Below are 14545 nucleotides of genomic sequence, written 5' to 3'. Positions count from 1 at the left end.
GCATGCGACAAATATTTCAACACACAGGCCCGCCGCACCGCTCACTATTCTAATAGACCGATTTGTCAGGGATCAGATTACATGCCCGCTGACGCCCACATCCGGTGGAGGTCTCTTGGCCAGAAAGCTCAGCCAAAGTGTTGAATGAATGTTAGAGCCGAGACTGTGAATGAACATATTTCACTGGCTCACGCGGCGGGGCAGTTGAAACGCCACAGAAAAATGGCTGAGAAAATTTCATTACAAAATGCTGTAGGGAAAACCAAACCAATGGAGTCGCAGCTTTTTTCGATGGGAAAGATCGGTGATATTGAGGTGTTGAGGTTTTCAAGGAGATCATGTAGATCTTGTATATATATCTGATAAATTATAATTGCAGCACAACAACGAGTATATAACTATAGGGAAGCCTAATCAATAGTTATATTTTTGTATTTTGTAAGTCTTCAAAATTATCTTAATTCCACATTGGAGCTTAAATCCACATTCACGATTCCATGCGCATCCACTCTTTTGGGCTACCACTCGGGGCTGCCTCCCTTGGCGCATTGTTTATGGTTAATCTTTATCAATTTAAAGAAATATCTTTGTTTCGACATTTGCACATAAACAGCGTAAAAAACTTTTTGAACAAAGCCCGCAAGTGGCCGCCAATCTCAGCGATCCGCTGCCCAATCCAATTCCAATCCGATTTCAAGCCGAGGCGATTCGCCAGGGTCCAATGTCAGTGGCGTCTCCAACGGAAGCAAAACCACAGGGGGTGGGCGTGGTGGCGGCGTCGTCTACCCATGGGAGCATGGACACAGGCCCCCAAAGAGACACCTTGGCCAATGTGTAGAGACAGCATCTTTTTGGCTGGCATCGGCATCCCATCCCCGGGAGGATCGAGCTGACAACAAGAAGCACCAAAAAGCACAATTTTAATGAGAATATATTTTGTGAAGTGGTCAAATGACAGCGGGCTCAACATTGTTCTGCCAACGGAGAGGGCATATGCGAGTATAATAAGAAATAATATTCCGTGAATTATGAAATGTAGGAGGTGGATCCTTAACGAAGCACCACGAAGAAAATGTCGTTCACGCAGCGTGAAATGGTTCTGAAAATGCCATCACCGTGTAGCCCCCAAAAAGAGCTGGAGAACTGGAGAACTCCCCCCCGCTGTTGGGTGATGACTACTACCAGCCAACTACTACTTTGGCTACCCGCAAATCGTATTGGGGAATCGACCCGGCGGAGTCCCCAAAAAAACCATACCCATTCCCATCCGCAGCGCATTCGACCATTTATATGGTCATCAATAAAAATAAATCAAAGCGCATTTTTAGAAACCTTTCAAAAATAAAATCGAAAAATAAAAAGGTCACAAGTTCTGGGTTTTGAAGACAAAGAAGTTCGAAGCTATATCGGCGTATCCCTATCCCTCTATAGAAATTACCAAGAGATGCCAAACCAACTCAGTCACACTTGGCTTAAGATTCTGAGTCTGGGGTTGAGGTGAAGTCTGGTTATTGCGAATCCTTGGCGCGTTTGCGAAAACAAACATTCATTCACATATGCCCAATATCGCTACCGGATTATATGAGGAATATAATGCCAACTGTGACGGATGTCCCAGGTATTTTTGTTTCGCCTTTTTCGAGATCTGAGGATCATCTTTACCACTTGGCACTCTTGGGGCGTCTTGTTAACATATCAACATCATGTCGCACTCTCGTTTGTTCAGTTTCCCTTTCTTTTCACCCCCTCCCCCCTGTCGTCCGGATATTCGAATGGATATATGCATACAACCCTCCTCCCCTCACATCACTTTGCCTTTTTTACGATTATTATTATTTTACCGCTGCGGCGGGATTCACACGAAGGCGCCTGCTCATTTTTATATACATATATATATGGATTTTTTTGTATTTTGTTGGTTTCGGTGCTGCCTTTTTGTGCGCCTCCTTTTATTTATTTCGCTTGTGGCTTTGCAGCTAATTGGGAATTATTTTTATGCATGAACTGTGTGAAGAAATTGGTAATCATTTGTTGAGCGTAAGCCATGACAGCGGCGACAGCGGCCTGCTGCTGGGTTTAAAGCCTGTCCCAAGGTAAAGCGCCATCTACGGGGAGATTTCAGCGGATTTTGACCGAGAGTTAGACAGCTGCTCCTTTAAGAGCTATCGCTGCATCCAAGTGCCAGCCAGCCAGAACTCAGCTGTCACTTGAGTATGCCTAAACAACAGCAGACTCGCATAAGTGTCCTAAGTGGCTCCCTCTACAGAGGAAATTCAAAACAGATGGATTGCAGTTGGCCAACTTTGAAAGTGTGTGAGTTTTCTCCTTTCTCATCAAGGTATCAACCTCCACCTACCACCACTCAGTGAGTAATAGCCATTTCCGCAACGACAAGCGCAGATCTCGTTTCACACATCATTACAAAATGGGTTCAACCGCAGTGTCAGAAGACAACGCCGGAACTACGATTTGTTTGAGTTTCAATAAGCTCGGCACACACATGAACTCTTGGGAAAATTGATATTTCGCATTAGCGACAGCCAACCGCTACAAAGGTAATGACAATGAAAAGGTGTCAAAGTCGGGCCGACCAGGTGCGTGGGACTCTCGGGGAATGCTGCACATCAGATGCAAGCTGAATGGCTAGCTGGCTAGCTGGCTAACTGGCCCTGGGAAACTCAAATCCAATACGTAGATGGGAGGACTGACCAAGTCTGGGGAAACCGAAACTGCAGCATTGAACCATTAAGACAAATGGGCTGGCATTCAAAGGCAAAGCAAAATGCTGGCAAACAAAGCAAAGCTCGAAAGACAAATGAGCCAGTGGCTTGGGGCACTCACACAATGTGTTGACACGCTTTTTGCCGCGCAGGAGAGTGCGAGTATCGCGCAGATACAGAGAGATACAAAGATACAAAGATACACAGGTACACCGATTTCGATACAGATGCGGCGACAATTTGTCAGCTCGACAAATAGCCGATGTACGTGAGCGAGCAAACCGTACGTGAACTGGGTGACAGAATCTTCAATCTTCTCACAAAATAAAGAAATGCGATTATGCAACCCAAACATTTGTCTAGGAATTTCATCGATTTGTTGTGACCACCAGGAATATACAAAAAATACAAAAACAGAGAAAGACGGGAGAGAAGCCCGATATCAATCTTGATCTTGATTTCAGTTCGGCGCCTCTTTGATGGAAGCGGCCAAACAAATTCCTTTCGAGCTTTGGCTACACGACACCATGCCGGTATCCGACCTCAATGTGCGCTGAATTGTGTAAACAAGCTGACTCCAAACATACTCGGCATCATCAATTTCCAGAGCAGATCAGCGCACTGGTGACTGGAGACTGGAGATCCCGGCAGATCGGAGTGGAGAGCGGAGCGGAGCGTCGGGTCTTATTGGAAATTATCATAGCAGAGCATCTGAGTTATGCCCTATGCCGTCTCATCGTCGTCGTCTTTGCAGTTCGCAGTTGTCGTTGTCCTGCCGATAATCAGACGCGCTTGGTGGCTCCGATTCTGAGTTGCGACACTGAGAGAAAAATTACAAAACTAACCATCAGTAGATTTAACGAGCTTAATAAGGCGAGCAGAAGTCTTTGCTTGCACAGAAACTGGCGCCCAACGTGGGGCGAAGTACAGCAAACGCTTTAGATATATGTATGTACATATGTTTGCTTGGAAAGCAACTTGGCTATTTCTTTAAAGCACAAACACTCTGGGCTTAGATAGACTTTTCTCCATGTGGACTCTCTCGCCTGATTCCCATTCTGACGACTCCTGGCTGGAGCGACTCCACATGCATCGCAGTTGGAATATTTCAAGCGAAATCTGGCCAATGCGGTATCGATTGACTTGGCGACTTGGTACCGCGATCTGGATCTCTTTTGCATTGGCCCGGGGTTTTGGGCCTTTGGCTGCTTTTTAGCTGCTTTGGCTGCTGCGTTTGCGGCCTTTCAACAAATTGACTCGACGATAATTGAAACTGACATGTGACTAATCTGCACCGAAGACTGCTCAGCTCCTCCGTCTGCTCCTTCAGCCCCATAAGAAACTGGTTGCTTGGTTGGTTGTTTGGACGCTTGTCTTTTGGCCTTCTTTTTGGTTGATTTTTTGCCCGTTGCCGGTTGACAATCGGGCACTGTACTTTGCGCCATAAATTTCCCAACTGTTTCTCACTCAAGTCCGGGGCCGGCTACTTTGTTGGACACAATTTTCGATTCGATTCGATTCGATTGCCTAACATGCGGGCTGGATATATATTTCCACACACACATCACACACCACACACCACACTCCACACTCCACTGTGTGTGCATGTGGGTGGCGCGGCTCAGCGGCGCGTTATAGAAAATGTTACTTTTGATTATTATTTATGCGACATGATGAAGCGACGCCTCGCTCGCTTCCAGTCCCGTTTCCAGTCCCATTTCCAGTCGCGATCGATGGCCCGAGCGTGAAAACAACAATGATGTGGGAGGGTGGCGGCTCGCTAGATGGATAGATCGTTCGATGGATGGAGAAAGTGTCACCCGATAGATCACCAAGTGACGGTGATGATGTAGAGCTCTTAAATTAGCCTCGTGATCGAACTGCCTTTTGTTCTTCAGCTTAGGTATTCATGGTGGAGCTATAGAACTTGTGTTTAGAAAGAATCCTATCTATAGCAAACTTTTCTCTTATGTAGCTGATGGTTATAATCTAGTGTTCATTGATTTTGTATCTAATTGTGTGTATTATCTTAAAACTTAATATTTGGCCGTTTCCCTCTATCCATTCCCTTGATAAAACTGTCTCATTCTAGAAATTCCGCTTGTCACCGTTACCAGGTACCAATTCTGGGTATTCTGGGTATATCCCCAGTTTTTTTGGCAACACCCACCGAAGAAAGCTCTTATCTCCTCGCTATTTATATGCCTTTCGGCCATGCCTCACTAAAGTTTCATGGGAATCTAATGGCCATTCGTCACTTGCATTTCGAGTGGAGTGGACCATAAAGCAATTTCGATAGCCAGCGAAATAATCATGCGAAAAGCACGAATCGTAATACAATTCCAGTAGTTTTTCCATATACATCTGTGTCATATAAAGCTTGTGCGCCTGCTGTCCGATAAAATGTTTATGGGGGCCCATAGGTACTGAGAAATTTAGATTTTCTTAGATCTTGTCCGCTCACGAAAACTCGGCGATAGCACTTATCACCTATCGACCAGCGTTCGACAACACGTCATTCAACACTTGGCACACTTAACCAACAGAATAATTGACCGATAATGGTCACTTAGTTAAATGTTTGAAAATTGCAAAAGAAATAGATTGCTAGCTAAAAAAAAAGGGGTCCAAAGGATGAGAGATAAAGTCGGTGGGGTGACTTCGAGTGGGGCAAGGGGAGCTGAGTTGGGGTAGGAATCCGAGATACCGAGATAGGGGTTTTTGGGTTTGGGGTTTTGGGGGGATCGACACATTTCGGGTATTGCTCAGGTTGATTCCTCAGAGAGTCAGCGTTAACTTTTATACATTTGATAGCATCGAGCGCCATAAATTTGGAGACAAATTTCCGAAATACTTGTGACAGCTTTTATTTAGGCGGAATACCCTAACGCAAGTGAAGGATCCCTAATATTTAGAAAGATTTCTTTTGGATCATAAGATAATTAAATCTTTCTGATGTTAGCTAACATTATTACTTTTAAGATATGTAGCCTATATTAAGTTGTTACATGTAGTACATTCAGCTTGCATAAAATGAACTCATGCAGAAATAATAAAAATTATTAGATCATTAAAAATTCGACTTGCTTGGAAGTTTTCGGGCCCTCTGTCTTTCTTCTCTTCGATTTTTCTTTTTTTGGCAAAAGGAACGCCACCATAAAGATAAACTCTAACATGCTTTATACATCATTAAACATTCCTGCACAGTCGTCGCTCTTTTTATTGGCTGCTCTGGAGTCGCGGCCTTCCCCTCCAGCCCCAAAGCCCAGCCCCTCCCACTCCGCACCTCAGCCGCCCACATCCCCGCCCGCCCCCTACGCAACCCACGGAGGATCCATTTTGGGGAGAGCTTGCGAGGTTGAGGTGGCTTTGGCGCAAGCTCTTTTTCAGGTGATTTATACATGACAGGGCGGGTTTGGGGCTTTGGGGGCTTCGGGCTCTCTGCCCCTTTTATTCCCCCCTTTTACTTATCGTTAAAGTGGCGTGCCAAAGCTACACGAGACCCGATAAATGTCACTGATATTTAATTAAGTCTGGTCGACCAGGAGTCCGGAACAGGCGGCTTGGAAGGGGGAGGTCACCTAAATGCTATAGCTGACTTGCATACCAAAGGCCATCAGGGTGGCTCAATTTAAAACTGCGTATTATGAGTAATTATTAAGAAGCCTTAAATAATATTAATCCAAGAAATCCATTTTAAGCTGATCAAGTTCAGTTATACATTTTTGGAAATTTTTAAAGTTTCTTTTGAGCCACCCTGGCACAAAAATATTTGTAAGGCTATGCCGGTCATCCAAATCAATCGTAAATGCTCGTATCCGAAACTGAAACAAAGCCAAAACTTTTAATTTTATTATGCCCCATAGCCCCACCACCCGTTTCGATGTCGCCCCCTTCCACATTCCAGCTCCAATGACTCAGATCAGCCGTAAAAGCGACTAATTTATAAGCCAATATCCCCAAAGGGCCACGAATCGGAATCGGTGGAAAAAAGTATCTCAAGAATCTCCGCTACCGCTGCACGCGCCATAAATATGTGTTAAGTATGCCTTATATCGAAAACTTGTGTTCATAACAATTTAATTTTGCTTTTGTTTCCACCACCAGCCGAAGAACAACAATGACATGAAAACGAGGCTACAAGAAATCGCCCAGCGGAACCAAAAACACCAGAAAAAAACCAAAAAAAAAAAGTGAGGGGAAAAGCAAAGATTGTCGCGTGTCCAAGACAAGACGACGACAGGAATTGCCAAGTCGCCAATATTCCGAGCTGGAAGGGAAGTGGAAGTGGATCGCTGCGGATCGGGATCGGGATCGAATCTCCAGCGACAACAAGACGACGACAGAGTCGTGCTAATGGGAATAGTATGTAAACGGATGTTTTAATGTCCAAAAAGTAAACTGCGAAAATACACCAACACCAACAGCAACAACTTCAAAATCGTTCGCTTTTCAGCTGGGCAAAAAAAATGTGAAATACAAAACAAAAACAAAAAAAACCCCAACGTATCGATCGACCGAAGTGAGTGAACATTATAAACACCTACGAGAATTCTTCGCTGGCTGATACACAAGTTTTCGAAGCCCCCAGAGTTGAAAACGCGTACAAATTGCTTTAGGAAAGTGGTGACAAGCTCCTCGATCGCCAACATCAGCGAGTGAGCAAAAAAGGCCAAAATGTGATACAAAGTAATGAATGAATGAGTGCCGAAAGTGGAGGGGATCATTGGGTAGATGGACTCAATGGTGCAAAGTCTCAGTTTTTACTAATCCAAGTTAGTTATACTTAATGGAAAATTAGGACTAATAAATATACATTATATGTGTATACTTCAAATTGCCTCGGAAATCATGCTTACCTTATTTAAAAAGGGTATTTTTTGGCATTTAACAGGGGCAGCAAAATGTCGTCCTACAAATTAGCAAAAATTCCAAAAATGTTTGCCAGTCTGCGAGGAAACTCCTCCTTCGCATCTCGAGATCCTTTGAGTGTGTTGCGTTGATTCAATCATGCCATGGATGATATCAACCATATACTACCATCTCCTTGCTCCTATCTCCTTCAGCATCGCAAATAATCTGCGGCTTAGGAGAATTACTGATGAGCTACATCGACTTAGAAGTACAATACTTTTAAAGCTATTGATAAGGAATCATCAGCATGAGGAATAAACCTTTATATTGAATGGGCAAATCTATTTTGTCAGTCTTATTTCACAAAAGGTGACTTAAGTGTGTTTTTAATGGAACAAAACCCCAACAATTTCGCTGATAATATCGCTGTTGTAGGGCAGAAGAAGAGCAGTGGTGAAATAAAGCTAAAAGGATAAAGTAAACCCGGTCAAGCTCGATCGGACCAATCGACATAAACTGGACAGGGAAGTGACTGGCCCAACTCCCTCCATTTGCGTCCGTCTCTTTCGTGTGGCGTACGCCCGTCTCTTTCGCTCCGTCTGCAGTCCGCGCCCATTCATGTCATCAAGCGTGGTAAAACATGCAACGTGCCATTAGCCTGGGCGATGGGGCACAAACACCGAGGAACTGAAGGAAGTGAAGGTAGCGAAGGGGAAGCCAACCGAAAAGCCAACTGAACGGCCGGCAAAATCGAATTCCTTGTTAGATGCATTCCGACAAGTTGTTTCCTGACACCTCGCCAGCAAAATACACTCATAAGCAGTCCGGCAGTCTAGGTGTTGGCTGCGATTTTACGACTGCGTAGAGGGACTCTCCAACCATCCAACCATCCAGCCATCCAAGCATTCGACCATCCAGCGAGCGAAGTATCCAACAATCCAACGATCCAGCGATAGCTTGACAAGAGTTTATGAAACGAGCCACAGTCGTCGCCCGTTTTATATGGGCCGTAAGTTGACAGGCAACTGGCGATCCGGCAACTGGACACGGCTGCAGCTACAGTCCTACTTGCCTAACGCAAGCTACAGCTAAGTTGAAGTAAATCCAAACACCTCAGGTGGCTCTTCCTTTGAGGATGCTCTTCTATACCATGCTCTTCTTCTATCTTCTATGTTTTAGAATTAAGATAGTTAAGATAGTTGTAGTATTGTATGCAGAATAATGACTGTAATCAAGAGATCAGGGGCTCAGTGGCTTAGTGGCTCTCCATAGGGTCCGGTTGGTGAATCACTATCCTCTGCCCAGACTTGCGGTTGGCCCTCTAGTGAGCTTGAATTAATTATGAAACTTAAGCGGAGTCGCTGCCGCTTGCAATTTATTTTAATCGCACATAGCTAGGCGCATTTATAATCGATTAGGTTGCCAATAGTTGATCTCCCCAGGGGCGTGGTGAAATGTGTGTCAGTGGGAATCGTAAAATTGATTAGTTTTATGCTAATGCCATGGGTTTTATTCATTTAGTCGGTCGTCTGGAGTCGTCGCCAGCTGATCGAATTTTAATTGCGGTCTTTTCCCGCTTATTAATCCCAAATCAAAACGCCATCCATAATCCCACCCGCTTGGCTACTGATTTAAGTTGGACTGGTTCCGCTTAATTAGCCATTGATTTGTTTGCCTCCCGACTTAAATATGTAAATTCGTGTCGGCCAGCATGACTAATAGGCCTAAATGGGTCGCATTAGCTGCCGGTTTCTTATCAGCCTGGGACCATCGGTCTATATTATGTTATCTTCGCTCATCGATGGCATAACTCAAAATTAGCTAAGAAAAGTTATTCATATTACATAACTAGTTCCTTAAACTTCGCCCTGTGAAAGGAAAGTTCCCACAGCGGTTTCAACCTTCAGTTTGATCTAATTAATAATAGAGCAACCCAAAGATACAACACTTGCCACCGCGCAAAGTAACTCCTATGCCAGTTTTCGAATCGGTGAGGGCACATGATTTAAGTGGGAAGCCCGTCCAGACGCAGACACATTTAATCTCAATCATAACTTTGTTGTGAACACCGTGTGGCACTGTTGGCTCCCAAGCGAAATTCCCAGAAATCAATCAGACAGCGACTGGAGGCTTTCGGTAGCATAGCCAACGGTCTGCAGCTCCAAAAAATGAAAACCCATGGGCAGTCGGCAGTCAGTCATAAGTTGTGCCTGTTTTTATTCTGGACCTTTCGTATTTTGGGTTTGTGTCGGGGCCACGCTGCCACGCTGAATAAACGCATAAATCTGAAAGCCACAAATTGTAACATTGGCTGTAATAAATGCCGCGATCCGCCCACCATTTGCTCATGGGTTAAGGCAGAAGCAGCAGCAGCGGCAGCCGCGCTAATCGAGAACGAGGGTTAAGTTAAGGGGAATTGCGGCGGACAGACATCTTGGAATTTTCGACAGTTTCTTAGCCCTGAGCCTTTGAAAATTCACACGGGCCTAAACACAAAATAAACACAACAGCAGCACCGCAACGGCAGTCAGGATCAGCCTCTCGGGCTTTCTGACCCTCGGCATTCCGGATCCCTTGGCCCAAACATCCAGAGCCATATTGTCTTAATGCGCCGTGCCCTGTTGCCGCCCCCTTCGTGTTGCCCGTGTTGCCTGTGTTGGCTGGTAACCCGCAGTCCGCTGGCCCCCCAACCCCTCAGCCGTAACCCCCGACCCCAGCACACCAACGCCCAACCGTTGCCCCAATTAGTCCGATCTGCTTCTGATACGCGCGCCCAAAACGTCGAAACCATCTCCTGACCCTGGGCCAAAAGGGTTCAGTCTAGAGATGGTAAAAGTCATAATCATTCCAAGATTCTATTGAGTAACGTAAGCTCATATATAAGAAATATATCACACTAATTCTTTAAAAAATAAAGGAATATATCACACTAATTCTTCAGGCAATAGATCACTAGGAAATTATGTGTGATATGATTCGGGAAGTTGTTTGATTAAAAAGTTTGATATATATACTTATATTATGTTATCATACTATATTACATATTATTTAAAAATACTACGATTTTAGAGTTGAATACTACTTATTCACCGAGCTTTACTTTTTCCAGATTTTATAAGATAGTTCCAGATTTTATATTGACCCCTCACGCGTCCATCTCGAATTCACGCGAAGACGAGCGCAGTGTTTCACTCTCTCTTCCCCCGCTACATATATTTCTCGACCTTTTGACAATTTAATAATAGGTCTCTGCTGAGTTGTACTCGCTGACCAAATGACGGACTACAATGTGGCCCGGTCCACATCCACATCCAAGTCCACATCCACATCCACGTCCACGGATTGTGGCCACTGCGATGTGTGTGCGCCCACCACATTTCGTAGAAATCCGTGGCGACCTCTCTGGTCCAGCAGCCATCTGCCCCCGACCCTTGCAACCCCGGAATCCTACCTACATACTACTACATAGTATATGGCATGGTAGCTCCCTTTCGTTTTCGATGGGCGTTAAAATTGGGCTGATCACGTTCCTGCACGCCGTTCACTTAGGTAGCCGTTTATATCTGCGTGTAATCCGAGTTCCAAATCCCAATATTAGCACTCAAAAAAATAAGATTATTGTATCTAAAAAGACTAACACCAGACTATCTTTACAATGCATGAATTTCATATTCAAGAACTTGGCTTTGACCAGGATTGACTACAAAATGAGCATTATTTCTCTCGGTGTACACACAGATCTTGCTGCATCATCCAAAGCGTCGGCGTTAGACTTTCTCAGTTGTCTGTTTTTGGGCCTGGTTTAAGCATGGGTTTTGCGAACTTTTGAGCCAATAGACCGACCGACTGACTGACTGAATGATTCCGTCTATGGCTTTTGATTTTGATAAACGCTGCTAAATTGTGGCAAATTAAATTATTAAACAACATTTTTTTCCGTTGCCTTTTTGGCGTCTGGGCTTGGGCTTGGTTTTGTTTTCGTTTTTGGCTCCATTTGATTTGGGGACGCTGCAAATTGTTGCAAATTATTTTTGGCCTTGTCTAAGTTTGGCTATATGGCTGGCTATAAGGCTATATGGGACGTGATCGGTTCTGTGGGCCGTTCGTACGGCCATTTGCAGTTAGTTGGATCGATTTAAGCCGCAATTTGAGCCACTTTGATGTGTGGTCGAAAGGGAAGCCGAGCGGGCAGCAACGTATCATTAAATAAATAGTGGGGGAGGTTTACAGTAAATGCTCAAGTCAGTGATCTCTGTGATTCTCAGGGTTCTTGGCCAATTCTTGAAATCCTGGGAAATTTACTTGGTTTTAAATAATTTTATAGAATTTCATTAGTCTCATTGTTGTTAGCTAGAGACGACAATAAGCCTTTGAGTCACTGAATCAAGCCATTAAGTTACTGGCCCACCGAATTATTGGCGAACATGACACATGCAACTTTGGACATAATCACGATTACTTTCGCAATTACCTGTCTTCGGCTCACTTTCCCCACAGCATTCTTATGAAATGCCATTGACTAATGATTCAGTTGACCATAAAACCGAAACCTTCGCAAACCAGTTCCGCGATGTATTAAGCGTTACGGCCGCTTATCCGCATAAGATCCCCTCTTCTGGGTTAAGGCCTGACAAATTTGCTGACAAATTCAAGGCAGCAACGGCCGCAAAGCTGCCAGCCATCAATCAAACCATTAAAAAGAATGCACCGCAAAATGAGTCAAGTCAACGCCACCTACTAAAATCCGCTGGCTGACAAAGGAGAGTCCCCGAAAAGTCCAAAAACAGATTGGGTTCGGAATTGGGGTGTTTGCACTGCCACAAAATATGGGTCAATCTGATAATCTTATGTTTTAAATATACGTCATTGGTGGAGTACTTACTACATTTAACCAAATGAAATGGTATTGTATTTTTCTCTCTGTAAGAAGGCATTCCCCCCAAAAGAGACTGGCGAAATTATCAGCAAACATGTTGATTGTTATTGATCAGCGCTGTTGATTAAAACGACGGCATACTGAGTTGCCTTTTAATTCTCGATTTCAGATGGGTTAGGGATCGGGATCGGGATCGGTATGGGTATGGGACATCGGATATTTGTGGCCTGGGTGGCCGTCAAAGCGACACTATGTCGCCTGTCAAAATTCTTAATCAAATACGCGGCGGAATGTCATCATTATGCATAAGAGGGAGCCTCCATGGAGCCTCCACTTTGGCTCCTTCTTTCTGAAGACCGCCGTTTTGGCAGAGCCATTTACAATTACACGGACCTCAGGGGGGGAGGGGGGTGGAGGAGGGTTTCTGCCACCTTTTCTAGGCCCCTTGCCACTGCCACTTGACAGACGGCCAACAACGTTTGCGCCACATTTACTTCACGCGTCGCCGTCCTCTCAAGTCAAAAGTCTCTCCCTTTCGCCGCCTGTGACATTTTAATCGCATTTGCAGAAACCCAGTGAGCAATTCAGCTGTGAGGGGGAATCAGAAAAGAAGCCCTCACAATAGTAGCACATTTAAATACTCTAAACGCAGAGGGTCCACCAATGTCCACTGATTAAATACAGTCAGGCGAAAGAGTAGGTTTAGTTAGTTAATTAAAAGTCTTTAAAACGTAATTAAATCAAGTAAGCACTTAAGCCCTTTTATTTTAACAATGCCATCTAAATTGTCACATACAGGTAACATGATCCATAGATTCAAAGAGTATGGTCTGCACTACCCAGTTTCATGGACATAATATCCTCTATAGGAATATATGCAACTTCCAGTCTACGACTGTCATTAAAATAGAGAATCGCGAAAACGCGCGACTCGCACACGCATTTTACGAGTCAGCGGCAATCCGCAAGATCTCAATCCCGATTTCCCCTTTTCCCCGGTTCTGTTTTCAGGCTCACCCAGGTGTATTCTCAGACCCACTGTGACAAGGCGTACACTGAACAAAATATACCTATAACCGAGAATTTTCAATATCTGAAAGATATATGACATAAATCTATCAAGATATCTAACGATAGTTGATCTGCTTTAACTTGGTACAGCAATGTACTTTAACTTTCAGACCCAAATCCTTTCTCAGTGCATCCAGTGCCTTCTGCTGCAGCTGAGAAGCCCGATTCCAATTCCGATTCCGATTCCGATCCTGAGACAGCGACTGAGAATGAGACTGAGAATGAGAATGAGACTGAGGCCGAGTCTGATGATAGCTTACTTAGTGACCGCGACTCCGCGTGTGTGTAATGTACGAAGCGGATTTCTGCAGGCCGCGTCGCCTTATTTAGGAGATCGTGATAAAAGTTGGAAGTCGCGTTGATTTATGTCAACGCATGGGTCTCCGGCACTCCGCCGCAAGAATCCCTCAGCTGGAGGAATGGAGGAGCGAAAAGGCCAGGGGAGAATGCCAGGGTCTCATTGAATTTAAGTGCCAAATTAGGAGCAATATTGATGCACAATTGCCGGGCATTCAGTTCTCCTCGGATCTTGGCATCTTGGCATCTGGGGATCTGGGGATCTGGGGATCGCCCTTAGATTGTCAACCGCACTGAAGTGAGCTGTCACGTTTGCGGTCTGCTTATGTCAGCTTCAGCTGCAACCGGCTGCAGTCGCTCAGATTTTGCAACCCAAGCGGGCTCGCATCGCCCGCCTTTAAGCCCTTTAAAATGTGTTGTTATGATCGGGCGGCGGCGATAAGTTCGCCTTCAGATGGCAATGAAGTTGGAGCCGGAGTCGGAGTCGATCCAAGTCCAGCCACCAAGTTGGAGTCTCGCAATCGCAATCTGGCAGCCTTGCCACAGACTCTAAAGTTACGCGGCATTGGGTTTTAGGTTCTGGCTTTTCGATGCAAATCATTTTACGTGTTGGCGACATTAAGCGCGAAATGACCCCGTTATCCCACTTGTCATCATCACTTCATAAATTAATGCTAACCGAGGAGGTAGCCAGCACCAGCAGACACCGGAGACCAGTCAGTGGGCT

Source organism: Drosophila teissieri, chromosome 2L, assembly GCF_016746235.2.
Source record: "Drosophila teissieri strain GT53w chromosome 2L, Prin_Dtei_1.1, whole genome shotgun sequence".
NCBI classification, from domain to species: Eukaryota; Metazoa; Arthropoda; class Insecta; order Diptera; family Drosophilidae; genus Drosophila; species Drosophila teissieri.
This window is presented reverse-complemented; position numbering follows the sequence as displayed.